Here is a 16,900-nt window from a genome sequence, read left to right as displayed (position 1 = left end):
ATGAAAAGATCCTATTTGAAGGCGACGCAGGCCAAACTAGACTCCAGCAAAAAGTGTCAAACAGCGCCCTCTGCTGTCAGGCAAGAGCAGAAACCATAAAAGGCTTACAGCACCTGGTATTGCCAGGCGGTCTCCCATCCAAGTACTAACCAGGCCCACCCCTGCTTAGCTTCCGAGATCGGACGAGATCGGGCGTTTTCAGGGTAGTATGGCCGTAAGCTGCCAGGACAACTGAAAAGATCTTATTTGAAGGCGACGCAGGCCAAACTAGATCCAGCAAAAAGTGTCAAACAGCGCCCTCTGCTGTCAGGCTAGAGCAGAAACCATAAAAAGCTTACAGCACCTGGTATTCCCAGGCGGTCTCCCATCCAAGTACTAACCAGGCCCGCCCCTGCTTAGCTTCCGAGATCGGGCGTTTTCAGGGTAGTATGGCCGTAAGCTGCCAGGTCAACTGAAAAGATCCTATTTGAAGGTGACGCAGGCCAAACTAGACTCCAGCAAAACATGTCAAACAGCGCCCTCTGCTGTCAGGCAAGAGCAGAAACCATGAAAAGCTTACAGCACCTGGTATTCCCAGGCGGTCTCCCATCCAAGTACTAACCAGGCTCGCCCCTGCTTAGCTTCCGAGATCGGACGAGATCGGGCGTTTTCAGGGTAGTATGGCCGTAAGCTGCCACATCAACTGAAAAGATCCTATTTGAAGGCGACGCAGGCCAAACTAGACTCCAGCAAAAGGTGTCAAACAGCGCCCTCTGCTGTCAGGCAAGAGCAGAAACCATAAAAAGCTTACAGCACCTGGTATTCCCAGGCGGTCTCCCATCCAAGTACTAACCAGGCCCGCCCCTGCTTAGCTTCCGAGATCGGACGAGATCAGGCGTTTTCAGGGTGGTATGGCCGTAAGCTGCCAGGACAACTGAAAAGATCTTATTTGAAGGCGACGCAGGCCAAACTAGATCCAGCAAAAAGTGTCAAACAGCGCCCTCTGCTGTCAGGCTAGAGCAAAAACCATAAAAAGCTTACAGCACCTGGTATTCCCAGGCGGTCTCCCATCCAAGTACTAACCAGGCCCTCCCCTGCTTAGCTTCCGAGATCAGGCGTTTTCAGGGTAGTATGGCCAAAAGCTGCCAAGGCAACTGAAAAGATCCTATTTGAAGGCGACGCAGGACAAACTAGACTCCAGCAAAACATGTCAAACAGCGCCCTCTGCTGTCAGGCAAGAGCAGAAACCATAAAAAGCTTACAGCACCTGGTATTCCCAGGCGGTCTCCCAGCCAAGTACTAACCAGGCCCGCCCCTGCTTAGCTTCCGAGATCGGACGAGATCGGGCGTTTTCAGGGTAGTATGGCCGTAAGCTGCCAGGTCAACTGAAAAGATCCTATTTGAAGGTGACGCAGGCCAAACTAGACTACAGCAAAAAGTGTCAAACAGCGCCCTCTGCTGTCAGGCAAGAGCAGAAACCATAAAAAGCTTACAGCACCTGGTATTCACAGGCGGTCTCCCATCCAAGTACTAACCAGGCCCGGCCCTGCTTAGCTTCCGAGATCGTACGAGATCGGGCGTTTTCAGGGTAGTATGGCCTAAGCTGCCAGGTCAACTGAAAAGATCCTATTTGAAAGTGACGCAGGCCAAACTAGACTACAGCAAAAAGTGTCAAACAGCGCCCTCTGCTGTCAGGCAAGAGCAGAAACCATAAAAAGCTTACAGCACCTGGTATTCACAGGCGGTCTCCCATCCAAGTACTAACCAGGCCCGCCCCTGCTTAGCTTCCGAGATCGGGCGTTTTCAGGGTAGTATGGCGGTAAGCTGCCAGGACAACTGAAAAGATCCTATTTGAAGAAGACGCAGGCCAAACTAGACTCCAGCAAAAAGTGTCAAACAGCGCCCTCTGCTGTCAGGCAAGAGCAGAAACCATAAAAAGCTTACAGCACCTGGTAATCCCAGGCGGTCTCCCATCCAAGTACTAACCAGGACCGCCCCTGCTTAGCTTCCGAGATCGGACGAGATCGGGCGTTTTCAGGGTAGTATGGCCGTAAGCTGCAAGGGCGACTGAAAAGATCCTATTTGAAGGCGACGCAGGCCAAACTAGACTCCAGCAAAAAGTGTCAAACAGCGCCCTCTGCTGTCAGGCAAGAGCAGAAACCATAAAAAGCTTACAGCACCTGGTATTCCCAGGCGGTCTCCCATCCAAGTACTAACCAGGCCCGCCCCTGCTTAGCTTCCGAGATCGGACGAGATCAGGCGTTTTCAGGGTGGTATGGCCGTAAGCTGCCACATCAACTGAAAAGATCCTATTTGAAGGCGACGCAGGCCAAACTAGATTCCAGCAAAAAGTGTCAAACAGCGCCCTCTGCTGTCAGGCAAGAGCAGAAACCAAAAAAAGCTTACAGCACCTGGTATTCCCAGGCGGTCTCCCATCCAAGTACTAACCAGGCCCGCCCCTGCTTAGCTTCCGAGATCGGACGAGATCAGGCGTTTTCAGGGTGGTGTGGCCGTAAGCTGCCAGGACAACTGAAAAGATCTTATTTGAAGGCGACGCAGGCCAAACTAGATCCAGCAGAAAGTGTCAAACAGCGCCCTCTGCTGTCAGGCTAGAGCAGAAACCATAAAAAGCTTACAGCACCTGGTATTCCCAGGCGGTCTCCCATCCAAGTACTAACCAGGCCCGCCCCTGCTTAGCTTCCGAGATCGGACGAGATCGGGCGTTTTCAGTGTAGTATGGCCATAAGCTGCCAGGTCAACTGAAAAGATCCTATTTGAAGAAGACGCAGGCCAAACTAGACTCCAGCAAAAAGTGTCGAACAGCGCCCTCTGCTGTCAGGCAAGAGCAGAAACCATAAAAAGCTTACAGCACCTGGTATTCCCAGGCGGTCTCCCATCCAAGTACTAACCAGGCCCGTCCCTGCTTAGCTTCCGAGATCGGACGAGATCGGGCTTTTTCAGGGTAGTATGGCCGTAAGCTGCCAGGGCAACTGAAAATGTCCTATTTGAAGGCGATGCAGGCCAAACTAGACTCCAGAAAAAAGTGGCAAACAGCGCCCTCTGCTGTCAGGCAAGAGCAGAAACCATAAAAAGCTTACAGCACCTGGTATTCCCAGGCGGTCTCCCATCCAAGTACTAACCAGGCCCGCCCCTGCTTAGCTTCCGAGATCGGGCGTTTTCAGGGTAGTATGGCCAAAAGCTGCCAAGGCAACTGAAAAGATCCTATTTGAAGGCGACGCAGGACAAACTAGACTCCAGCAAAAAGTGTCAAACAGCGCCCTCTGCTGTCAGGCAAGAGCAGAAACCATAAAAAGCGTACAGCACCTGGTATTCCCAGGCGGTCTCCCATCCAAGTACCAACCAGGCCCGCCCCTGCTTAGCTTCCGAGATCGGACGAGATGGGGCGTTTTCAGGGTAGTATGGCCGTAAGCTGCCAGGTCAACTGAAAAGATCCTATTTGAAGGTGACGCAGGCCAAACTAGACTCCAGCAAAACATGTCAAACAGCGCCCTCTGCTGTCAGGCAAGAGCAGAAACCATGAAAAGCTTACAGCACCTGGTATTCCCAGGCGGTCTCCCATCCAAGTACTAACCAGTCCCGCCCCTGCTTAGCTTCCGAGATCGGACGAGATCGGGCGTTTTCAGGGTAGTATGGCCGTAAGCTGCCAGGGCAACTGAAAAGATCCTATTTGAAGAAGACGCAGGCCAAACTAGACTCCAGCAAAAAGTGTCAAACAGCGCCCTCTGCTGTCAGGCAAGAGCAGAAACCATGAAAAGCTTACAGCACCTGGTATTCCCAGGCGGTCTCCCATCCAAGTACTAACCAGGCCCGCCCCTGCTTAGCTTCCGAGATCGGACGAGATCAGGCGTTTTCAGGGTGGTATGGCCGTAAGCTGCCAGGACAACTGAAAAGATCTTATTTGAAGGCGACGCAGGCCAAACTAGATCCAGCAAAAAGTGTCAAACAGCGCCCTCTGCTGTCAGGCTAGAGCAGAAACCATAAAAAGCTTACAGCACCTGGTATTCCCAGGCGGTCTCCCATCCAAGTACTAACCAGGCCCTCCCCTGCTTAGCTTCCGAGATCAGGCGTTTTCAGGGTAGTGTGGCCGTAAGCTGCCAGGGCAACTGTAAAGATCCTATTTGAAGGCGACGCAGGCCAAACTAGACTCCAGCAAAAAGTGTCAAACAGCGCCCTCTGCTGTCAGGCAAGAGCAGAAACCATAAAAAGCTTACAGCACCTGGTATTCCCAGGCGGTCTCCCATCCAAGTACTAACCAGGCCCGCCCCTGCTTAGCTTCCGAGATCGGACGAGATCAGGCGTTTTCAGGGTGGTATGGCCGTAAGCTGCCAGGACAACTGAAAAGATCTTATTTGAAGGCGACGCAGGCCAAACTAGATCCAGCAAAAAGTGTCAAACAGCGCCCTCTGCTGTCAGGCTAGAGCAGAAACCATAAAAAGCTTACAGCACCTGGTATTCCCAGGCGGTCTCCCATCCAAGTACTAACCAGGCCCGCCCCTGCTTAGCTTCCGAGATCGGACGAGATCGGGCGTTTTCAGGGTAATATGGCCGTAAGCTGCCACATCAACTGAAAAGATCCTATTTGAAGGCGACGCAGGCCAAACTAGACTCCAGCAAAAGGTGTCAAACAGCGCCCTCTGCTGTCAGGCAAGAGCAGAAACCATAAAAAGCTTACAGCACCTGGTATTCCCAGGCGGTCTCCCATGCAAGTACTAACCAGGCCCGCCCCTGCTTAGCTTCCGAGATCGGACGAGATCAGGCGTTTTCAGGGTGGTATGGCCGTAAGCTGCCAGGACAACTGAAAAGATCTTATTTGAAGGCGACGCAGGCCAAACTAGATCCAGCAAAAAGTGTCAAACAGCGCCCTCTGCTGTCAGGCTAGAGCAGAAACCATAAAAAGCTTACAGCACCTGGTATTCCCAGGCGGTCTCCCATCCAAGTACTAACCAGGCCCTCCCCTGCTTAGCTTCCGAGATCAGGCGTTTTCAGGGTAGTATGGCCAAAAGCTGCCAAGGCAACTGAAAAGATCCTATTTGAAGGCGACGCAGGACAAACTAGACTCCAGCAAAACATGTCAAACAGCGCCCTCTGCTGTCAGGCTAGAGCAGAAACCATAAAAAGCTTACAGCACCTGGTATTCCCAGGCGGTCTCCCATCCAAGTACTAACCAGGCCCGCCCCTGCTTAGCTTCCGAGATCGGACGAGATCGGGCGTTTTCAGGGTAGTATGGTCGTAAGCTGCCAGGGCAAATGAAAAGATCCTATTTGAAGGCGACGCAGGCCAAACTAGACTCCAGCAAAAAGTGTCAAACAGCGCCCTCTGCTGTCAGGCAAGAGCAGAAACCATAAAAGGCTTACAGCACCTGGTATTGCCAGGCGGTCTCCCATCCAAGTACTAACCAGGCCCACCCCTGCTTAGCTTCCGAGATCGGACGAGATCGGGCGTTTTCAGGGTAGTATGGCCGTAAGCTGCCAGGACAACTGAAAAGATCTTATTTGAAGGCGACGCAGGCCAAACTAGATCCAGCAAAAAGTGTCAAACAGCGCCCTCTGCTGTCAGGCTAGAGCAGAAACCATAAAAAGCTTACAGCACCTGGTATTCCCAGGCGGTCTCCCATCCAAGTACTAACCAGGCCCGCCCCTGCTTAGCTTCCGAGATCGGGCGTTTTCAGGGTAGTATGGCCGTAAGCTGCCAGGTCAACTGAAAAGATCCTATTTGAAGGTGACGCAGGCCAAACTAGACTCCAGCAAAACATGTCAAACAGCGCCCTCTGCTGTCAGGCAAGAGCAGAAACCATGAAAAGCTTACAGCACCTGGTATTCCCAGGCGGTCTCCCATCCAAGTACTAACCAGGCTCGCCCCTGCTTAGCTTCCGAGATCGGACGAGATCGGGCGTTTTCAGGGTAGTATGGCCGTAAGCTGCCACATCAACTGAAAAGATCCTATTTGAAGGCGACGCAGGCCAAACTAGACTCCAGCAAAAGGTGTCAAACAGCGCCCTCTGCTGTCAGGCAAGAGCAGAAACCATAAAAAGCTTACAGCACCTGGTATTCCCAGGCGGTCTCCCATCCAAGTACTAACCAGGCCCGCCCCTGCTTAGCTTCCGAGATCGGACGAGATCAGGCGTTTTCAGGGTGGTATGGCCGTAAGCTGCCAGGACAACTGAAAAGATCTTATTTGAAGGCGACGCAGGCCAAACTAGATCCAGCAAAAAGTGTCAAACAGCGCCCTCTGCTGTCAGGCTAGAGCAAAAACCATAAAAAGCTTACAGCACCTGGTATTCCCAGGCGGTCTCCCATCCAAGTACTAACCAGGCCCTCCCCTGCTTAGCTTCCGAGATCAGGCGTTTTCAGGGTAGTATGGCCAAAAGCTGCCAAGGCAACTGAAAAGATCCTATTTGAAGGCGACGCAGGACAAACTAGACTCCAGCAAAACATGTCAAACAGCGCCCTCTGCTGTCAGGCAAGAGCAGAAACCATAAAAAGCTTACAGCACCTGGTATTCCCAGGCGGTCTCCCAGCCAAGTACTAACCAGGCCCGCCCCTGCTTAGCTTCCGAGATCGGACGAGATCGGGCGTTTTCAGGGTAGTATGGCCGTAAGCTGCCAGGTCAACTGAAAAGATCCTATTTGAAGGTGACGCAGGCCAAACTAGACTACAGCAAAAAGTGTCAAACAGCGCCCTCTGCTGTCAGGCAAGAGCAGAAACCATAAAAAGCTTACAGCACCTGGTATTCACAGGCGGTCTCCCATCCAAGTACTAACCAGGCCCGGCCCTGCTTAGCTTCCGAGATCGTACGAGATCGGGCGTTTTCAGGGTAGTATGGCCTAAGCTGCCAGGTCAACTGAAAAGATCCTATTTGAAAGTGACGCAGGCCAAACTAGACTACAGCAAAAAGTGTCAAACAGCGCCCTCTGCTGTCAGGCAAGAGCAGAAACCATAAAAAGCTTACAGCACCTGGTATTCACAGGCGGTCTCCCATCCAAGTACTAACCAGGCCCGCCCCTGCTTAGCTTCCGAGATCGGGCGTTTTCAGGGTAGTATGGCCGTAAGCTGCCAGGACAACTGAAAAGATCCTATTTGAAGAAGACGCAGGCCAAACTAGACTCCAGCAAAAAGTGTCAAACAGCGCCCTCTGCTGTCAGGCAAGAGCAGAAACCATAAAAAGCTTACAGCACCTGGTAATCCCAGGCGGTCTCCCATCCAAGTACTAACCAGGACCGCCCCTGCTTAGCTTCCGAGATCGGACGAGATCGGGCGTTTTCAGGGTAGTATGGCCGTAAGCTGCAAGGGCGACTGAAAAGATCCTATTTGAAGGCGACGCAGGCCAAACTAGACTCCAGCAAAAAGTGTCAAACAGCGCCCTCTGCTGTCAGGCAAGAGCAGAAACCATAAAAAGCTTACAGCACCTGGTATTCCCAGGCGGTCTCCCATCCAAGTACTAACCAGGCCCGCCCCTGCTTAGCTTCCGAGATCGGACGAGATCAGGCGTTTTCAGGGTGGTATGGCCGTAAGCTGCCAGGACAACTGAAAAGATCTTATTTGAAGGCGACGCAGGCCAAACTAGATCCAGCAAAAAGTGTCAAACAGCGCCCTCTGCTGTCAGGCTAGAGCAGAAACCATAAAAAGCTTACAGCACCTGGTATTCCCAGGCGGTCTCCCATCCAAGTACTAACCAGGCCCGCCCCTGCTTAGCTTCCGAGATCGGACGAGATCGGGCGTTTTCAGGGTAATATGGCCGTAAGCTGCCACATCAACTGAAAAGATCCTATTTGAAGGCGACGCAGGCCAAACTAGATTCCAGCAAAAAGTGTCAAACAGCGCCCTCTGCTGTCAGGCAAGAGCAGAAACCAAAAAAAGCTTACAGCACCTGGTATTCCCAGGCGGTCTCCCATCCAAGTACTAACCAGGCCCGCCCCTGCTTAGCTTCCGAGATCGGACGAGATCAGGCGTTTTCAGGGTGGTGTGGCCGTAAGCTGCCAGGACAACTGAAAAGATCTTATTTGAAGGCGACGCAGGCCAAACTAGATCCAGCAGAAAGTGTCAAACAGCGCCCTCTGCTGTCAGGCTAGAGCAGAAACCATAAAAAGCTTACAGCACCTGGTATTCCCAGGCGGTCTCCCATCCAAGTACTAACCAGGCCCGCCCCTGCTTAGCTTCCGAGATCGGACGAGATCGGGCGTTTTCAGTGTAGTATGGCCATAAGCTGCCAGGTCAACTGAAAAGATCCTATTTGAAGAAGACGCAGGCCAAACTAGACTCCAGCAAAAAGTGTCGAACAGCGCCCTCTGCTGCCAGGCAAGAGCAGAAACCATAAAAAGCTTACAGCACCTGGTATTCCCAGGCGGTCTCCCATCCAAGTACTAACCAGGCCCGTCCCTGCTTAGCTTCCGAGATCGGACGAGATCGGGCTTTTTCAGGGTAGTATGGCCGTAAGCTGCCAGGGCAACTGAAAATGTCCTATTTGAAGGCGATGCAGGCCAAACTAGACTCCAGAAAAAAGTGGCAAACAGCGCCCTCTGCTGTCAGGCAAGAGCAGAAACCATAAAAAGCTTACAGCACCTGGTATTCCCAGGCGGTCTCCCATCCAAGTACTAACCAGGCCCGCCCCTGCTTAGCTTCCGAGATCGGGCGTTTTCAGGGTAGTATGGCCAAAAGCTGCCAAGGCAACTGAAAAGATCCTATTTGAAGGCGACGCAGGACAAACTAGACTCCAGCAAAAAGTGTCAAACAGCGCCCTCTGCTGTCAGGCAAGAGCAGAAACCATAAAAAGCGTACAGCACCTGGTATTCCCAGGCGGTCTCCCATCCAAGTACTAACCAGGCCCGCCCCTGCTTAGCTTCCGAGATCGGACGAGATGGGGCGTTTTCAGGGTAGTATGGCCGTAAGCTGCCAGGTCAACTGAAAAGATCCTATTTGAAGGTGACGCAGGCCAAACTAGACTCCAGCAAAACATGTCAAACAGCGCCCTCTGCTGTCAGGCAAGAGCAGAAACCATGAAAAGCTTACAGCACCTGGTATTCCCAGGCGGTCTCCCATCCAAGTACTAACCAGTCCCGCCCCTGCTTAGCTTCCGAGATCGGACGAGATCGGGCGTTTTCAGGGTAGTATGGCCGTAAGCTGCCAGGGCAACTGAAAAGATCCTATTTGAAGAAGACGCAGGCCAAACTAGACTCCAGCAAAAAGTGTCAAACAGCGCCCTCTGCTGTCAGGCAAGAGCAGAAACCATGAAAAGCTTACAGCACCTGGTATTCCCAGGCGGTCTCCCATCCAAGTACTAACCAGGCCCGCCCCTGCTTAGCTTCCGAGATCGGACGAGATCAGGCGTTTTCAGGGTGGTATGGCCGTAAGCTGCCAGGACAACTGAAAAGATCTTATTTGAAGGCGACGCAGGCCAAACTAGATCCAGCAAAAAGTGTCAAACAGCGCCCTCTGCTGTCAGGCTAGAGCAGAAACCATAAAAAGCTTACAGCACCTGGTATTCCCAGGCGGTCTCCCATCCAAGTACTAACCAGGCCCTCCCCTGCTTAGCTTCCGAGATCAGGCGTTTTCAGGGTAGTGTGGCCGTAAGCTGCCAGGGCAACTGTAAAGATCCTATTTGAAGGCGACGCAGGCCAAACTAGACTCCAGCAAAAAGTGTCAAACAGCGCCCTCTGCTGTCAGGCAAGAGCAGAAACCATAAAAAGCTTACAGCACCTGGTATTCCCAGGCGGTCTCCCATCCAAGTACTAACCAGGCCCGCCCCTGCTTAGCTTCCGAGATCGGACGAGATCGGGCGTTTTCAGGGTAGTATGGCCGTAAGCTGCCACATCAACTGAAAAGATCCTATTTGAAGGCGACGCAGGCCAAACTAGACTCCAGCAAAAAGTGTCAAACAGCGCCCTCTGCTGTCAGGCAAGAGCAGAAACCATAAAAAGCTTACAGCACCTGGTATTCCCAGGCGGTCTCCCATCCAAGTACTAACCAGGCCCGCCCCTGCTTAGCTTCCGAGATCGGAAGAGATCGGGCGTTTTCAGGGTAGTATGGCCGTAAGCTGCCAGGACAACTGAAAAGATCCTATTTGAAGGCGACGCAGGCCAAACTAGACTCCAGCAAAAAGTGTCAAACAGCGCCCTCTGCTGTCAGGCAAGAGCAGAAACCATAAAAAGCTTACAGCACCTGGTATTCCCAGGCGGTCTCCCATCCAAGTACTAACCAGGCCCGCCCCTGCTTAGCTTCCGAGATCGGACGAGATCGGGCGTTTTCAGGGTAGTATGGCCGTAAGCTGCCAGGACAACTGAAAAGATCTTATTTGAAGGCGACGCAGGCCAAACTAGATCCAGCAAAAAGTGTCAAACAGCGCCCTCTGCTGTCAGGCTAGAGCAGAAACCATAAAAAGCTTACAGCACCTGGTATTCCCAGGCGGTCTCCCATCCAAGTACTAACCAGGCCCACCCCTGCTTAGCTTCCGAGATCGGACGAGATCGGGCGTTTTCAGGGTAGTATGGCCATAAGCTGCCAGGTCAACTGAAAAGATCCTATTTGAAGAAGACGCAGGCCAAACTAGACTCCAGCAAAAAGTGTCAAACAGCGCCCTCTGCTGTCAGGCAAGAGCAGAAACCATAAAAAGCTTACAGCACCTGGTATTCCCAGGCGGTCTCCCATCCAAGTACTAACCAGGCCCGCCGCTGCTTAGCTTCCGAGATCGGACAAGACCGGGCGTTTTCAGGGTAGTATGGCCGTAAGCTGCCAGGGCAACTGAAAAGATCCTATTTGAAGGCGACGCAGGCCAAACTAGACTCCAGCAAAAAGTGTCAAACAGCGCCCTCTGCTGTTAGGCAAGAGCAGAAACCATAAAAAGCTTACAGCACCTGGTATTCCCAGGCGGTCTCCCATTCAAGTACTAACCAGGCCCGCCCGTGCTTAGCTTCCGAGATCGGACGAGATCGGGCGTTTTCAAGGTAGTATGGCCGTAAGCTGCCAGGTCAACTGAAAAAATCCTATTTGAAGGTGACGCAGGCCAAACTAGACTCCAGCAAAACATGTCAAACAGCGCCCTCTGCTGTCAGGCAAGAGCAGAAACCATAAAAAGCTTACAGCACCTGGTATTCCCAGGCGGTCTCCCATCCAAGTATAACCAGGCCCGCCCCTGCTTAGCTTCCGAGATCGGGCGTTTTCAGGGTAGTATGGCCAAAAGCTGCCAAGGCAACTGAAAAGATCCTATTTGAAGGCGACGCAGGACAAACTAGACTCCAGCAAAAAGTGTCAAACAGCGCCCTCTGCTGTCAGGCAAGAGCAGAAACCATAAAAAGCGTACAGCACCTGGTATTCCCAGGCGGTCTCCCATCCAAGTACTAACCAGGCCCGCCCCTGCTTAGCTTCCGAGATCGGACGAGATCGGGCGTTTTCAGGGTAGTATGGCCGTAAGCTGCCAGGGCAAATGAAAAGATCCTATTTGAAGGCGACGCAGGCCAAACTAGACTCCAGCAAAAAGTGTCAAACAGCGCCCTCTGCTGTCAGGCAAGAGCAGAAACCATAAAAGGCTTACAGCACCTGGTATTGCCAGGCGGTCTCCCATCCAAGTACTAACCAGGCCCACCCCTGCTTAGCTTCCGAGATCGGACGAGATCGGGCGTTTTCAGGGTAGTATGGCCGTAAGCTGCCAGGACAACTGAAAAGATCTTATTTGAAGGCGACGCAGGCCAAACTAGATCCAGCAAAAAGTGTCAAACAGCGCCCTCTGCTGTCAGGCTAGAGCAGAAACCATAAAAAGCTTACAGCACCTGGTATTCCCAGGCGGTCTCCCATCCAAGTACTAACCAGGCCCGCCCCTGCTTAGCTTCCGAGATCGGGCGTTTTCAGGGTAGTATGGCCGTAAGCTGCCAGGTCAACTGAAAAGATCCTATTTGAAGGTGACGCAGGCCAAACTAGACTCCAGCAAAACATGTCAAACAGCGCCCTCTGCTGTCAGGCAAGAGCAGAAACCATGAAAAGCTTACAGCACCTGGTATTCCCAGGCGGTCTCCCATCCAAGTACTAACCAGGCTCGCCCCTGCTTAGCTTCCGAGATCGGACGAGATCGGGCGTTTTCAGGGTAGTATGGCCGTAAGCTGCCACATCAACTGAAAAGATCCTATTTGAAGGCGACGCAGGCCAAACTAGACTCCAGCAAAAGGTGTCAAACAGCGCCCTCTGCTGTCAGGCAAGAGCAGAAACCATAAAAAGCTTACAGCACCTGGTATTCCCAGGCGGTCTCCCATCCAAGTACTAACCAGGCCCGCCCCTGCTTAGCTTCCGAGATCGGACGAGATCAGGCGTTTTCAGGGTGGTATGGCCGTAAGCTGCCAGGACAACTGAAAAGATCTTATTTGAAGGCGACGCAGGCCAAACTAGATCCAGCAAAAAGTGTCAAACAGCGCCCTCTGCTGTCAGGCTAGAGCAAAAACCATAAAAAGCTTACAGCACCTGGTATTCCCAGGCGGTCTCCCATCCAAGTACTAACCAGGCCCTCCCCTGCTTAGCTTCCGAGATCAGGCGTTTTCAGGGTAGTATGGCCAAAAGCTGCCAAGGCAATTGAAAAGATCCTATTTGAAGGCGACGCAGGACAAACTAGACTCCAGCAAAACATGTCAAACAGCGCCCTCTGCTGTCAGGCTAGAGCAGAAACCATAAAAAGCTTACAGCACCTGGTATTCCCAGGCGGTCTCCCATCCAAGTACTAACCAGGCCCTCCCCTGCTTAGCTTCCGAGATCAGGCGTTTTCAGGGTAGTGTGGCCGTAAGCTGCCTGGGCAACTGTAAAGATCCTATTTGAAGGCGACGCAGGCCAAACTAGACTCCAGCAAAAAGTGTCAAACAGCGCCCTCTGCTGTCAGGCAAGAGCAGAAACCATAAAAAGCTTACAGCACCTGGTATTCCCAGGCGGTCTCCCATCCAAGTACTAACCAGGCCCGCCCCTGCTTAGCTTCCGAGATCGGACGAGATCGGGCGTTTTCAGGGTAGTATGGCCGTAAGCTGCCACATCAACTGAAAAGATCCTATTTGAAGGCGACGCAGGCCAAACTAGACTCCAGCAAAAAGTGTCAAACAGCGCCCTCTGCTGTCAGGCAAGAGCAGAAACCATAAAAAGCTTACAGCACCTGGTATTCCCAGGCGGTCTCCCATTCAAGTACTAACCAGGCCCGCCCGTGCTTAGCTTCCGAGATCGGACGAGATCGGGCGTTTTCAAGGTAGTATGGCCGTAAGCTGCCAGGTCAACTGAAAAAATCCTATTTGAAGGTGACGCAGGCCAAACTCGACTCCAGCAAAACATGTCAAACAGCGCCCTCTGCTGTCAGGCAAGAGCAGAAACCATAAAAAGCTTACAGCACCTGGTATTCCCAGGCGGTCTCCCATCCAAGTACTAACCAGGCCCGCCCCTGCTTAGCTTCCGAGATCGGGCGTTTTCAGGGTAGTATGGCCAAAAGCTGCCAAGGCAACTGAAAAGATCCTATTTGAAGGCGACGCAGGACAAACTAGACTCCAGCAAAAAGTGTCAAACAGCGCCCTCTGCTGTCAGGCAAGAGCAGAAACCATAAAAAGCGTACAGCACCTGGTATTCCCAGGCGGTCTCCCATCCAAGTACTAACCAGGCCCGCCCCTGCTTAGCTTCCGAGATCGGACGAGATCGGGCGTTTTCAGGGTAGTATGGCCGTAAGCTGCCAGGTCAACTGAAAAGATCCTATTTGAAGGTGACGCAGGCCAAACTAGACTCCAGCAAAACATGTCAAACAGCGCCCTCTGCTGTCAGGCAAGAGCAGAAACCATGAAAAGCTTACAGCACCTGGTATTCCCAGGCGGTCTCCCATCCAAGTACTAACCAGTCCCGCCCCTGCTTAGCTTCCGAGATCGGACGAGATCGGGCGTTTTCAGGGTAGTATGGCCGTAAGCTGCCAGGGCAACTGAAAAGATCCTATTTGAAGAAGACGCAGGCCAAACTAGACTCCAGCAAAAAGTGTCAAACAGCGCCCTCTGCTGTCAGGCAAGAGCAGAAACCATAAAAAGCTTACAGCACCTGGTATTCCCAGGCGGTCTCCCATCCAAGTACTAACCAGGCCCGCCCCTGCTTAGCTTCCGAGATCGGACGAGATCGGGCGTTTTCAGGGTAGTATGGCCGTAAGCTGCCAGGACAACTGAAAAGATCTTATTTGAAGGCGACGCAGGCCAAACTAGATCCAGCAAAAAGTGTCAAACAGCGCCCTCTGCTGTCAGGCTAGAGCAGAAACCATAAAAAGCTTACAGCACCTGGTATTCCCAGGCGGTCTCCCATCCAAGTACTAACCAGGCCCACCCCTGCTTAGCTTCCGAGATCGGACGAGATCGGGCGTTTTCAGGGTAGTATGGCCATAAGCTGCCAGGTCAACTGAAAAGATCCTATTTGAAGAAGACGCAGGCCAAACTAGACTCCAGCAAAAAGTGTCAAACAGCGCCCTCTGCTGTCAGGCAAGAGCAGAAACCATAAAAAGCTTACAGCACCTGGTATTCCCAGGCGGTCTCCCATCCAAGTACTAACCAGGCCCGCCGCTGCTTAGCTTCCGAGATCGGACAAGACCGGGCGTTTTCAGGGTAGTATGGCCGTAAGCTGCCAGGGCAACTGAAAAGATCCTATTTGAAGGCGACGCAGGCCAAACTAGACTCCAGCAAAAAGTGTCAAACAGCGCCCTCTGCTGTTAGGCAAGAGCAGAAACCATAAAAAGCTTACAGCACCTGGTATTCCCAGGCGGTCTCCCATTCAAGTACTAACCAGGCCCGCCCGTGCTTAGCTTCCGAGATCGGACGAGATCGGGCGTTTTCAAGGTAGTATGGCCGTAAGCTGCCAGGTCAACTGAAAAAATCCTATTTGAAGGTGACGCAGGCCAAACTAGACTCCAGCAAAACATGTCAAACAGCGCCCTCTGCTGTCAGGCAAGAGCAGAAACCATAAAAAGCTTACAGCACCTGGTATTCCCAGGCGGTCTCCCATCCAAGTATAACCAGGCCCGCCCCTGCTTAGCTTCCGAGATCGGGCGTTTTCAGGGTAGTATGGCCAAAAGCTGCCAAGGCAACTGAAAAGATCCTATTTGAAGGCGACGCAGGACAAACTAGACTCCAGCAAAAAGTGTCAAACAGCGCCCTCTGCTGTCAGGCAAGAGCAGAAACCATAAAAAGCGTACAGCACCTGGTATTCCCAGGCGGTCTCCCATCCAAGTACTAACCAGGCCCGCCCCTGCTTAGCTTCCGAGATCGGACGAGATCGGGCGTTTTCAGGGTAGTATGGCCGTAAGCTGCCAGGGCAAATGAAAAGATCCTATTTGAAGGCGACGCAGGCCAAACTAGACTCCAGCAAAAAGTGTCAAACAGCGCCCTCTGCTGTCAGGCAAGAGCAGAAACCATAAAAGGCTTACAGCACCTGGTATTGCCAGGCGGTCTCCCATCCAAGTACTAACCAGGCCCACCCCTGCTTAGCTTCCGAGATCGGACGAGATCGGGCGTTTTCAGGGTAGTATGGCCGTAAGCTGCCAGGACAACTGAAAAGATCTTATTTGAAGGCGACGCAGGCCAAACTAGATCCAGCAAAAAGTGTCAAACAGCGCCCTCTGCTGTCAGGCTAGAGCAGAAACCATAAAAAGCTTACAGCACCTGGTATTCCCAGGCGGTCTCCCATCCAAGTACTAACCAGGCCCGCCCCTGCTTAGCTTCCGAGATCGGGCGTTTTCAGGGTAGTATGGCCGTAAGCTGCCAGGTCAACTGAAAAGATCCTATTTGAAGGTGACGCAGGCCAAACTAGACTCCAGCAAAACATGTCAAACAGCGCCCTCTGCTGTCAGGCAAGAGCAGAAACCATGAAAAGCTTACAGCACCTGGTATTCCCAGGCGGTCTCCCATCCAAGTACTAACCAGTCCCGCCCCTGCTTAGCTTCCGAGATCGGACGAGATCGGGCGTTTTCAGGGTAGTATGGCCGTAAGCTGCCAGGGCAACTGAAAAGATCCTATTTGAAGAAGACGCAGGCCAAACTAGACTCCAGCAAAAAGTGTCAAACAGCGCCCTCTGCTGTCAGGCAAGAGCAGAAACCATAAAAAGCTTACAGCACCTGGTATTCCCAGGCGGTCTCCCATCCAAGTACTAACCAGGCCCGCCCCTGCTTAGCTTCCGAGATCGGACGAGATCGGGCGTTTTCAGGGTAGTATGGCCGTAAGCTGCCAGGACAACTGAAAAGATCTTATTTGAAGGCGACGCAGGCCAAACTAGATCCAGCAAAAAGTGTCAAACAGCGCCCTCTGCTGTCAGGCTAGAGCAGAAACCATAAAAAGCTTACAGCACCTGGTATTCCCAGGCGGTCTCCCATCCAAGTACTAACCAGGCCCACCCCTGCTTAGCTTCCGAGATCGGACGAGATCGGGCGTTTTCAGGGTAGTATGGCCATAAGCTGCCAGGTCAACTGAAAAGATCCTATTTGAAGAAGACGCAGGCCAAACTAGACTCCAGCAAAAAGTGTCAAACAGCGCCCTCTGCTGTCAGGCAAGAGCAGAAACCATAAAAAGCTTACAGCACCTGGTATTCCCAGGCGGTCTCCCATCCAAGTACTAACCAGGCCCGCCGCTGCTTAGCTTCCGAGATCGGACAAGACCGGGCGTTTTCAGGGTAGTATGGCCGTAAGCTGCCAGGGCAACTGAAAAGATCCTATTTGAAGGCGACGCAGGCCAAACTAGACTCCAGCAAAAAGTGTCAAACAGCGCCCTCTGCTGTTAGGCAAGAGCAGAAACCATAAAAAGCTTACAGCACCTGGTATTCCCAGGCGGTCTCCCATTCAAGTACTAACCAGGCCCGCCCGTGCTTAGCTTCCGAGATCGGACGAGATCGGGCGTTTTCAAGGTAGTATGGCCGTAAGCTGCCAGGTCAACTGAAAA

At 52.5% G+C, this 16,900-nt stretch overlaps 56 non-coding genes and 18 pseudogenes across 56 annotated transcripts; all 74 read right to left on the bottom strand.

The window, feature by feature from the left end:
* Positions 1–101: 101 nt before the first annotated feature.
* LOC131116555 (5S ribosomal RNA) lies at positions 102–220 on the bottom strand. Its single transcript, XR_009123799.1, has one exon. It is a non-coding gene; the product is annotated as a 5S ribosomal RNA (ribosomal RNA).
* A 111-nt stretch (positions 221–331) lies between these two features.
* On the bottom strand, positions 332–440 carry LOC131111846 (5S ribosomal RNA; annotated as a pseudogene).
* Positions 441–552: 112 nt separating this feature from the next.
* On the bottom strand, positions 553–671 carry LOC131116680 (5S ribosomal RNA). Its single transcript, XR_009123919.1, has one exon. It is a non-coding gene; the product is annotated as a 5S ribosomal RNA (ribosomal RNA).
* A 112-nt stretch (positions 672–783) lies between these two features.
* LOC131112145 (5S ribosomal RNA) lies at positions 784–902 on the bottom strand. The gene has a single exon (XR_009121361.1). It is a non-coding gene; the product is annotated as a 5S ribosomal RNA (ribosomal RNA).
* Positions 903–1,013: 111 nt separating this feature from the next.
* LOC131113575 (5S ribosomal RNA) lies at positions 1,014–1,122 on the bottom strand (annotated as a pseudogene).
* Positions 1,123–1,234: 112 nt separating this feature from the next.
* Positions 1,235–1,353, bottom strand: LOC131115576 (5S ribosomal RNA). Its single transcript, XR_009122854.1, has one exon. It is a non-coding gene; the product is annotated as a 5S ribosomal RNA (ribosomal RNA).
* A 112-nt stretch (positions 1,354–1,465) lies between these two features.
* Positions 1,466–1,583, bottom strand: LOC131119077 (5S ribosomal RNA). The gene has a single exon (XR_009126207.1). It is a non-coding gene; the product is annotated as a 5S ribosomal RNA (ribosomal RNA).
* A 112-nt stretch (positions 1,584–1,695) lies between these two features.
* On the bottom strand, positions 1,696–1,804 carry LOC131113801 (5S ribosomal RNA; annotated as a pseudogene).
* Positions 1,805–1,916: 112 nt separating this feature from the next.
* On the bottom strand, positions 1,917–2,035 carry LOC131118218 (5S ribosomal RNA). The gene has a single exon (XR_009125384.1). It is a non-coding gene; the product is annotated as a 5S ribosomal RNA (ribosomal RNA).
* A 112-nt stretch (positions 2,036–2,147) lies between these two features.
* LOC131112133 (5S ribosomal RNA) lies at positions 2,148–2,266 on the bottom strand. Its single transcript, XR_009121360.1, has one exon. It is a non-coding gene; the product is annotated as a 5S ribosomal RNA (ribosomal RNA).
* Positions 2,267–2,378: 112 nt separating this feature from the next.
* Positions 2,379–2,497, bottom strand: LOC131115823 (5S ribosomal RNA). Its single transcript, XR_009123092.1, has one exon. It is a non-coding gene; the product is annotated as a 5S ribosomal RNA (ribosomal RNA).
* Positions 2,498–2,608: 111 nt separating this feature from the next.
* On the bottom strand, positions 2,609–2,727 carry LOC131117062 (5S ribosomal RNA). The gene has a single exon (XR_009124292.1). It is a non-coding gene; the product is annotated as a 5S ribosomal RNA (ribosomal RNA).
* Positions 2,728–2,839: 112 nt separating this feature from the next.
* Positions 2,840–2,958, bottom strand: LOC131116158 (5S ribosomal RNA). Its single transcript, XR_009123418.1, has one exon. It is a non-coding gene; the product is annotated as a 5S ribosomal RNA (ribosomal RNA).
* A 112-nt stretch (positions 2,959–3,070) lies between these two features.
* LOC131113006 (5S ribosomal RNA) lies at positions 3,071–3,179 on the bottom strand (annotated as a pseudogene).
* Positions 3,180–3,291: 112 nt separating this feature from the next.
* Positions 3,292–3,410, bottom strand: LOC131118917 (5S ribosomal RNA). The gene has a single exon (XR_009126058.1). It is a non-coding gene; the product is annotated as a 5S ribosomal RNA (ribosomal RNA).
* Positions 3,411–3,522: 112 nt separating this feature from the next.
* On the bottom strand, positions 3,523–3,641 carry LOC131117186 (5S ribosomal RNA). The gene has a single exon (XR_009124411.1). It is a non-coding gene; the product is annotated as a 5S ribosomal RNA (ribosomal RNA).
* A 112-nt stretch (positions 3,642–3,753) lies between these two features.
* Positions 3,754–3,872, bottom strand: LOC131112122 (5S ribosomal RNA). Its single transcript, XR_009121359.1, has one exon. It is a non-coding gene; the product is annotated as a 5S ribosomal RNA (ribosomal RNA).
* A 111-nt stretch (positions 3,873–3,983) lies between these two features.
* Positions 3,984–4,092, bottom strand: LOC131112781 (5S ribosomal RNA; annotated as a pseudogene).
* Positions 4,093–4,204: 112 nt separating this feature from the next.
* LOC131112111 (5S ribosomal RNA) lies at positions 4,205–4,323 on the bottom strand. Its single transcript, XR_009121358.1, has one exon. It is a non-coding gene; the product is annotated as a 5S ribosomal RNA (ribosomal RNA).
* Positions 4,324–4,434: 111 nt separating this feature from the next.
* Positions 4,435–4,553, bottom strand: LOC131115980 (5S ribosomal RNA). Its single transcript, XR_009123246.1, has one exon. It is a non-coding gene; the product is annotated as a 5S ribosomal RNA (ribosomal RNA).
* Positions 4,554–4,665: 112 nt separating this feature from the next.
* On the bottom strand, positions 4,666–4,784 carry LOC131115879 (5S ribosomal RNA). Its single transcript, XR_009123147.1, has one exon. It is a non-coding gene; the product is annotated as a 5S ribosomal RNA (ribosomal RNA).
* A 111-nt stretch (positions 4,785–4,895) lies between these two features.
* Positions 4,896–5,004, bottom strand: LOC131113574 (5S ribosomal RNA; annotated as a pseudogene).
* Positions 5,005–5,116: 112 nt separating this feature from the next.
* On the bottom strand, positions 5,117–5,235 carry LOC131116216 (5S ribosomal RNA). The gene has a single exon (XR_009123473.1). It is a non-coding gene; the product is annotated as a 5S ribosomal RNA (ribosomal RNA).
* A 112-nt stretch (positions 5,236–5,347) lies between these two features.
* Positions 5,348–5,466, bottom strand: LOC131116554 (5S ribosomal RNA). The gene has a single exon (XR_009123798.1). It is a non-coding gene; the product is annotated as a 5S ribosomal RNA (ribosomal RNA).
* A 111-nt stretch (positions 5,467–5,577) lies between these two features.
* LOC131111845 (5S ribosomal RNA) lies at positions 5,578–5,686 on the bottom strand (annotated as a pseudogene).
* A 112-nt stretch (positions 5,687–5,798) lies between these two features.
* LOC131116679 (5S ribosomal RNA) lies at positions 5,799–5,917 on the bottom strand. The gene has a single exon (XR_009123918.1). It is a non-coding gene; the product is annotated as a 5S ribosomal RNA (ribosomal RNA).
* Positions 5,918–6,029: 112 nt separating this feature from the next.
* Positions 6,030–6,148, bottom strand: LOC131112100 (5S ribosomal RNA). The gene has a single exon (XR_009121357.1). It is a non-coding gene; the product is annotated as a 5S ribosomal RNA (ribosomal RNA).
* A 111-nt stretch (positions 6,149–6,259) lies between these two features.
* LOC131113573 (5S ribosomal RNA) lies at positions 6,260–6,368 on the bottom strand (annotated as a pseudogene).
* A 112-nt stretch (positions 6,369–6,480) lies between these two features.
* Positions 6,481–6,599, bottom strand: LOC131115575 (5S ribosomal RNA). Its single transcript, XR_009122853.1, has one exon. It is a non-coding gene; the product is annotated as a 5S ribosomal RNA (ribosomal RNA).
* A 112-nt stretch (positions 6,600–6,711) lies between these two features.
* LOC131119076 (5S ribosomal RNA) lies at positions 6,712–6,829 on the bottom strand. The gene has a single exon (XR_009126206.1). It is a non-coding gene; the product is annotated as a 5S ribosomal RNA (ribosomal RNA).
* A 112-nt stretch (positions 6,830–6,941) lies between these two features.
* On the bottom strand, positions 6,942–7,050 carry LOC131112249 (5S ribosomal RNA; annotated as a pseudogene).
* Positions 7,051–7,162: 112 nt separating this feature from the next.
* LOC131118217 (5S ribosomal RNA) lies at positions 7,163–7,281 on the bottom strand. The gene has a single exon (XR_009125383.1). It is a non-coding gene; the product is annotated as a 5S ribosomal RNA (ribosomal RNA).
* A 112-nt stretch (positions 7,282–7,393) lies between these two features.
* LOC131112087 (5S ribosomal RNA) lies at positions 7,394–7,512 on the bottom strand. Its single transcript, XR_009121355.1, has one exon. It is a non-coding gene; the product is annotated as a 5S ribosomal RNA (ribosomal RNA).
* Positions 7,513–7,623: 111 nt separating this feature from the next.
* On the bottom strand, positions 7,624–7,742 carry LOC131115979 (5S ribosomal RNA). The gene has a single exon (XR_009123245.1). It is a non-coding gene; the product is annotated as a 5S ribosomal RNA (ribosomal RNA).
* Positions 7,743–7,854: 112 nt separating this feature from the next.
* LOC131115822 (5S ribosomal RNA) lies at positions 7,855–7,973 on the bottom strand. Its single transcript, XR_009123091.1, has one exon. It is a non-coding gene; the product is annotated as a 5S ribosomal RNA (ribosomal RNA).
* A 111-nt stretch (positions 7,974–8,084) lies between these two features.
* On the bottom strand, positions 8,085–8,203 carry LOC131117061 (5S ribosomal RNA). The gene has a single exon (XR_009124291.1). It is a non-coding gene; the product is annotated as a 5S ribosomal RNA (ribosomal RNA).
* Positions 8,204–8,315: 112 nt separating this feature from the next.
* LOC131116157 (5S ribosomal RNA) lies at positions 8,316–8,434 on the bottom strand. The gene has a single exon (XR_009123417.1). It is a non-coding gene; the product is annotated as a 5S ribosomal RNA (ribosomal RNA).
* A 112-nt stretch (positions 8,435–8,546) lies between these two features.
* Positions 8,547–8,655, bottom strand: LOC131113005 (5S ribosomal RNA; annotated as a pseudogene).
* Positions 8,656–8,767: 112 nt separating this feature from the next.
* On the bottom strand, positions 8,768–8,886 carry LOC131118513 (5S ribosomal RNA). The gene has a single exon (XR_009125694.1). It is a non-coding gene; the product is annotated as a 5S ribosomal RNA (ribosomal RNA).
* A 112-nt stretch (positions 8,887–8,998) lies between these two features.
* On the bottom strand, positions 8,999–9,117 carry LOC131117185 (5S ribosomal RNA). The gene has a single exon (XR_009124410.1). It is a non-coding gene; the product is annotated as a 5S ribosomal RNA (ribosomal RNA).
* A 112-nt stretch (positions 9,118–9,229) lies between these two features.
* Positions 9,230–9,348, bottom strand: LOC131112076 (5S ribosomal RNA). The gene has a single exon (XR_009121354.1). It is a non-coding gene; the product is annotated as a 5S ribosomal RNA (ribosomal RNA).
* A 111-nt stretch (positions 9,349–9,459) lies between these two features.
* LOC131112780 (5S ribosomal RNA) lies at positions 9,460–9,568 on the bottom strand (annotated as a pseudogene).
* Positions 9,569–9,680: 112 nt separating this feature from the next.
* On the bottom strand, positions 9,681–9,799 carry LOC131114736 (5S ribosomal RNA). The gene has a single exon (XR_009122039.1). It is a non-coding gene; the product is annotated as a 5S ribosomal RNA (ribosomal RNA).
* Positions 9,800–9,911: 112 nt separating this feature from the next.
* Positions 9,912–10,030, bottom strand: LOC131115486 (5S ribosomal RNA). Its single transcript, XR_009122762.1, has one exon. It is a non-coding gene; the product is annotated as a 5S ribosomal RNA (ribosomal RNA).
* Positions 10,031–10,142: 112 nt separating this feature from the next.
* On the bottom strand, positions 10,143–10,261 carry LOC131114735 (5S ribosomal RNA). The gene has a single exon (XR_009122038.1). It is a non-coding gene; the product is annotated as a 5S ribosomal RNA (ribosomal RNA).
* Positions 10,262–10,372: 111 nt separating this feature from the next.
* On the bottom strand, positions 10,373–10,491 carry LOC131115274 (5S ribosomal RNA). The gene has a single exon (XR_009122557.1). It is a non-coding gene; the product is annotated as a 5S ribosomal RNA (ribosomal RNA).
* Positions 10,492–10,603: 112 nt separating this feature from the next.
* Positions 10,604–10,722, bottom strand: LOC131118749 (5S ribosomal RNA). Its single transcript, XR_009125904.1, has one exon. It is a non-coding gene; the product is annotated as a 5S ribosomal RNA (ribosomal RNA).
* Positions 10,723–10,834: 112 nt separating this feature from the next.
* Positions 10,835–10,953, bottom strand: LOC131116982 (5S ribosomal RNA). The gene has a single exon (XR_009124212.1). It is a non-coding gene; the product is annotated as a 5S ribosomal RNA (ribosomal RNA).
* Positions 10,954–11,065: 112 nt separating this feature from the next.
* On the bottom strand, positions 11,066–11,173 carry LOC131114056 (5S ribosomal RNA; annotated as a pseudogene).
* A 112-nt stretch (positions 11,174–11,285) lies between these two features.
* Positions 11,286–11,404, bottom strand: LOC131116202 (5S ribosomal RNA). The gene has a single exon (XR_009123459.1). It is a non-coding gene; the product is annotated as a 5S ribosomal RNA (ribosomal RNA).
* A 112-nt stretch (positions 11,405–11,516) lies between these two features.
* Positions 11,517–11,635, bottom strand: LOC131116553 (5S ribosomal RNA). Its single transcript, XR_009123797.1, has one exon. It is a non-coding gene; the product is annotated as a 5S ribosomal RNA (ribosomal RNA).
* Positions 11,636–11,746: 111 nt separating this feature from the next.
* LOC131111844 (5S ribosomal RNA) lies at positions 11,747–11,855 on the bottom strand (annotated as a pseudogene).
* A 112-nt stretch (positions 11,856–11,967) lies between these two features.
* On the bottom strand, positions 11,968–12,086 carry LOC131116678 (5S ribosomal RNA). Its single transcript, XR_009123917.1, has one exon. It is a non-coding gene; the product is annotated as a 5S ribosomal RNA (ribosomal RNA).
* Positions 12,087–12,198: 112 nt separating this feature from the next.
* On the bottom strand, positions 12,199–12,317 carry LOC131112064 (5S ribosomal RNA). The gene has a single exon (XR_009121353.1). It is a non-coding gene; the product is annotated as a 5S ribosomal RNA (ribosomal RNA).
* A 111-nt stretch (positions 12,318–12,428) lies between these two features.
* Positions 12,429–12,537, bottom strand: LOC131113572 (5S ribosomal RNA; annotated as a pseudogene).
* A 112-nt stretch (positions 12,538–12,649) lies between these two features.
* On the bottom strand, positions 12,650–12,758 carry LOC131112779 (5S ribosomal RNA; annotated as a pseudogene).
* A 112-nt stretch (positions 12,759–12,870) lies between these two features.
* Positions 12,871–12,989, bottom strand: LOC131114734 (5S ribosomal RNA). The gene has a single exon (XR_009122037.1). It is a non-coding gene; the product is annotated as a 5S ribosomal RNA (ribosomal RNA).
* A 112-nt stretch (positions 12,990–13,101) lies between these two features.
* LOC131116981 (5S ribosomal RNA) lies at positions 13,102–13,220 on the bottom strand. Its single transcript, XR_009124211.1, has one exon. It is a non-coding gene; the product is annotated as a 5S ribosomal RNA (ribosomal RNA).
* Positions 13,221–13,332: 112 nt separating this feature from the next.
* Positions 13,333–13,441, bottom strand: LOC131113004 (5S ribosomal RNA; annotated as a pseudogene).
* A 112-nt stretch (positions 13,442–13,553) lies between these two features.
* LOC131116201 (5S ribosomal RNA) lies at positions 13,554–13,672 on the bottom strand. Its single transcript, XR_009123458.1, has one exon. It is a non-coding gene; the product is annotated as a 5S ribosomal RNA (ribosomal RNA).
* A 112-nt stretch (positions 13,673–13,784) lies between these two features.
* On the bottom strand, positions 13,785–13,903 carry LOC131117184 (5S ribosomal RNA). The gene has a single exon (XR_009124409.1). It is a non-coding gene; the product is annotated as a 5S ribosomal RNA (ribosomal RNA).
* Positions 13,904–14,015: 112 nt separating this feature from the next.
* Positions 14,016–14,134, bottom strand: LOC131114733 (5S ribosomal RNA). The gene has a single exon (XR_009122036.1). It is a non-coding gene; the product is annotated as a 5S ribosomal RNA (ribosomal RNA).
* A 111-nt stretch (positions 14,135–14,245) lies between these two features.
* LOC131115273 (5S ribosomal RNA) lies at positions 14,246–14,364 on the bottom strand. Its single transcript, XR_009122556.1, has one exon. It is a non-coding gene; the product is annotated as a 5S ribosomal RNA (ribosomal RNA).
* Positions 14,365–14,476: 112 nt separating this feature from the next.
* LOC131118748 (5S ribosomal RNA) lies at positions 14,477–14,595 on the bottom strand. The gene has a single exon (XR_009125903.1). It is a non-coding gene; the product is annotated as a 5S ribosomal RNA (ribosomal RNA).
* Positions 14,596–14,707: 112 nt separating this feature from the next.
* LOC131116979 (5S ribosomal RNA) lies at positions 14,708–14,826 on the bottom strand. Its single transcript, XR_009124209.1, has one exon. It is a non-coding gene; the product is annotated as a 5S ribosomal RNA (ribosomal RNA).
* Positions 14,827–14,938: 112 nt separating this feature from the next.
* On the bottom strand, positions 14,939–15,046 carry LOC131114055 (5S ribosomal RNA; annotated as a pseudogene).
* A 112-nt stretch (positions 15,047–15,158) lies between these two features.
* On the bottom strand, positions 15,159–15,277 carry LOC131116200 (5S ribosomal RNA). The gene has a single exon (XR_009123457.1). It is a non-coding gene; the product is annotated as a 5S ribosomal RNA (ribosomal RNA).
* Positions 15,278–15,389: 112 nt separating this feature from the next.
* Positions 15,390–15,508, bottom strand: LOC131116552 (5S ribosomal RNA). Its single transcript, XR_009123796.1, has one exon. It is a non-coding gene; the product is annotated as a 5S ribosomal RNA (ribosomal RNA).
* Positions 15,509–15,619: 111 nt separating this feature from the next.
* On the bottom strand, positions 15,620–15,728 carry LOC131111843 (5S ribosomal RNA; annotated as a pseudogene).
* Positions 15,729–15,840: 112 nt separating this feature from the next.
* LOC131117183 (5S ribosomal RNA) lies at positions 15,841–15,959 on the bottom strand. The gene has a single exon (XR_009124408.1). It is a non-coding gene; the product is annotated as a 5S ribosomal RNA (ribosomal RNA).
* A 112-nt stretch (positions 15,960–16,071) lies between these two features.
* On the bottom strand, positions 16,072–16,190 carry LOC131114732 (5S ribosomal RNA). Its single transcript, XR_009122035.1, has one exon. It is a non-coding gene; the product is annotated as a 5S ribosomal RNA (ribosomal RNA).
* A 111-nt stretch (positions 16,191–16,301) lies between these two features.
* LOC131115271 (5S ribosomal RNA) lies at positions 16,302–16,420 on the bottom strand. Its single transcript, XR_009122554.1, has one exon. It is a non-coding gene; the product is annotated as a 5S ribosomal RNA (ribosomal RNA).
* A 112-nt stretch (positions 16,421–16,532) lies between these two features.
* LOC131118747 (5S ribosomal RNA) lies at positions 16,533–16,651 on the bottom strand. Its single transcript, XR_009125902.1, has one exon. It is a non-coding gene; the product is annotated as a 5S ribosomal RNA (ribosomal RNA).
* A 112-nt stretch (positions 16,652–16,763) lies between these two features.
* Positions 16,764–16,882, bottom strand: LOC131116978 (5S ribosomal RNA). Its single transcript, XR_009124208.1, has one exon. It is a non-coding gene; the product is annotated as a 5S ribosomal RNA (ribosomal RNA).
* Positions 16,883–16,900: the final 18 nt, after the last annotated feature.

This window comes from Doryrhamphus excisus, unplaced genomic scaffold (assembly GCF_030265055.1).
Source record: "Doryrhamphus excisus isolate RoL2022-K1 unplaced genomic scaffold, RoL_Dexc_1.0 HiC_scaffold_25, whole genome shotgun sequence".
NCBI lineage: Eukaryota > Metazoa > Chordata > Actinopteri > Syngnathiformes > Syngnathidae > Doryrhamphus > Doryrhamphus excisus.
This window is presented reverse-complemented; position numbering and strand designations above follow the sequence as displayed.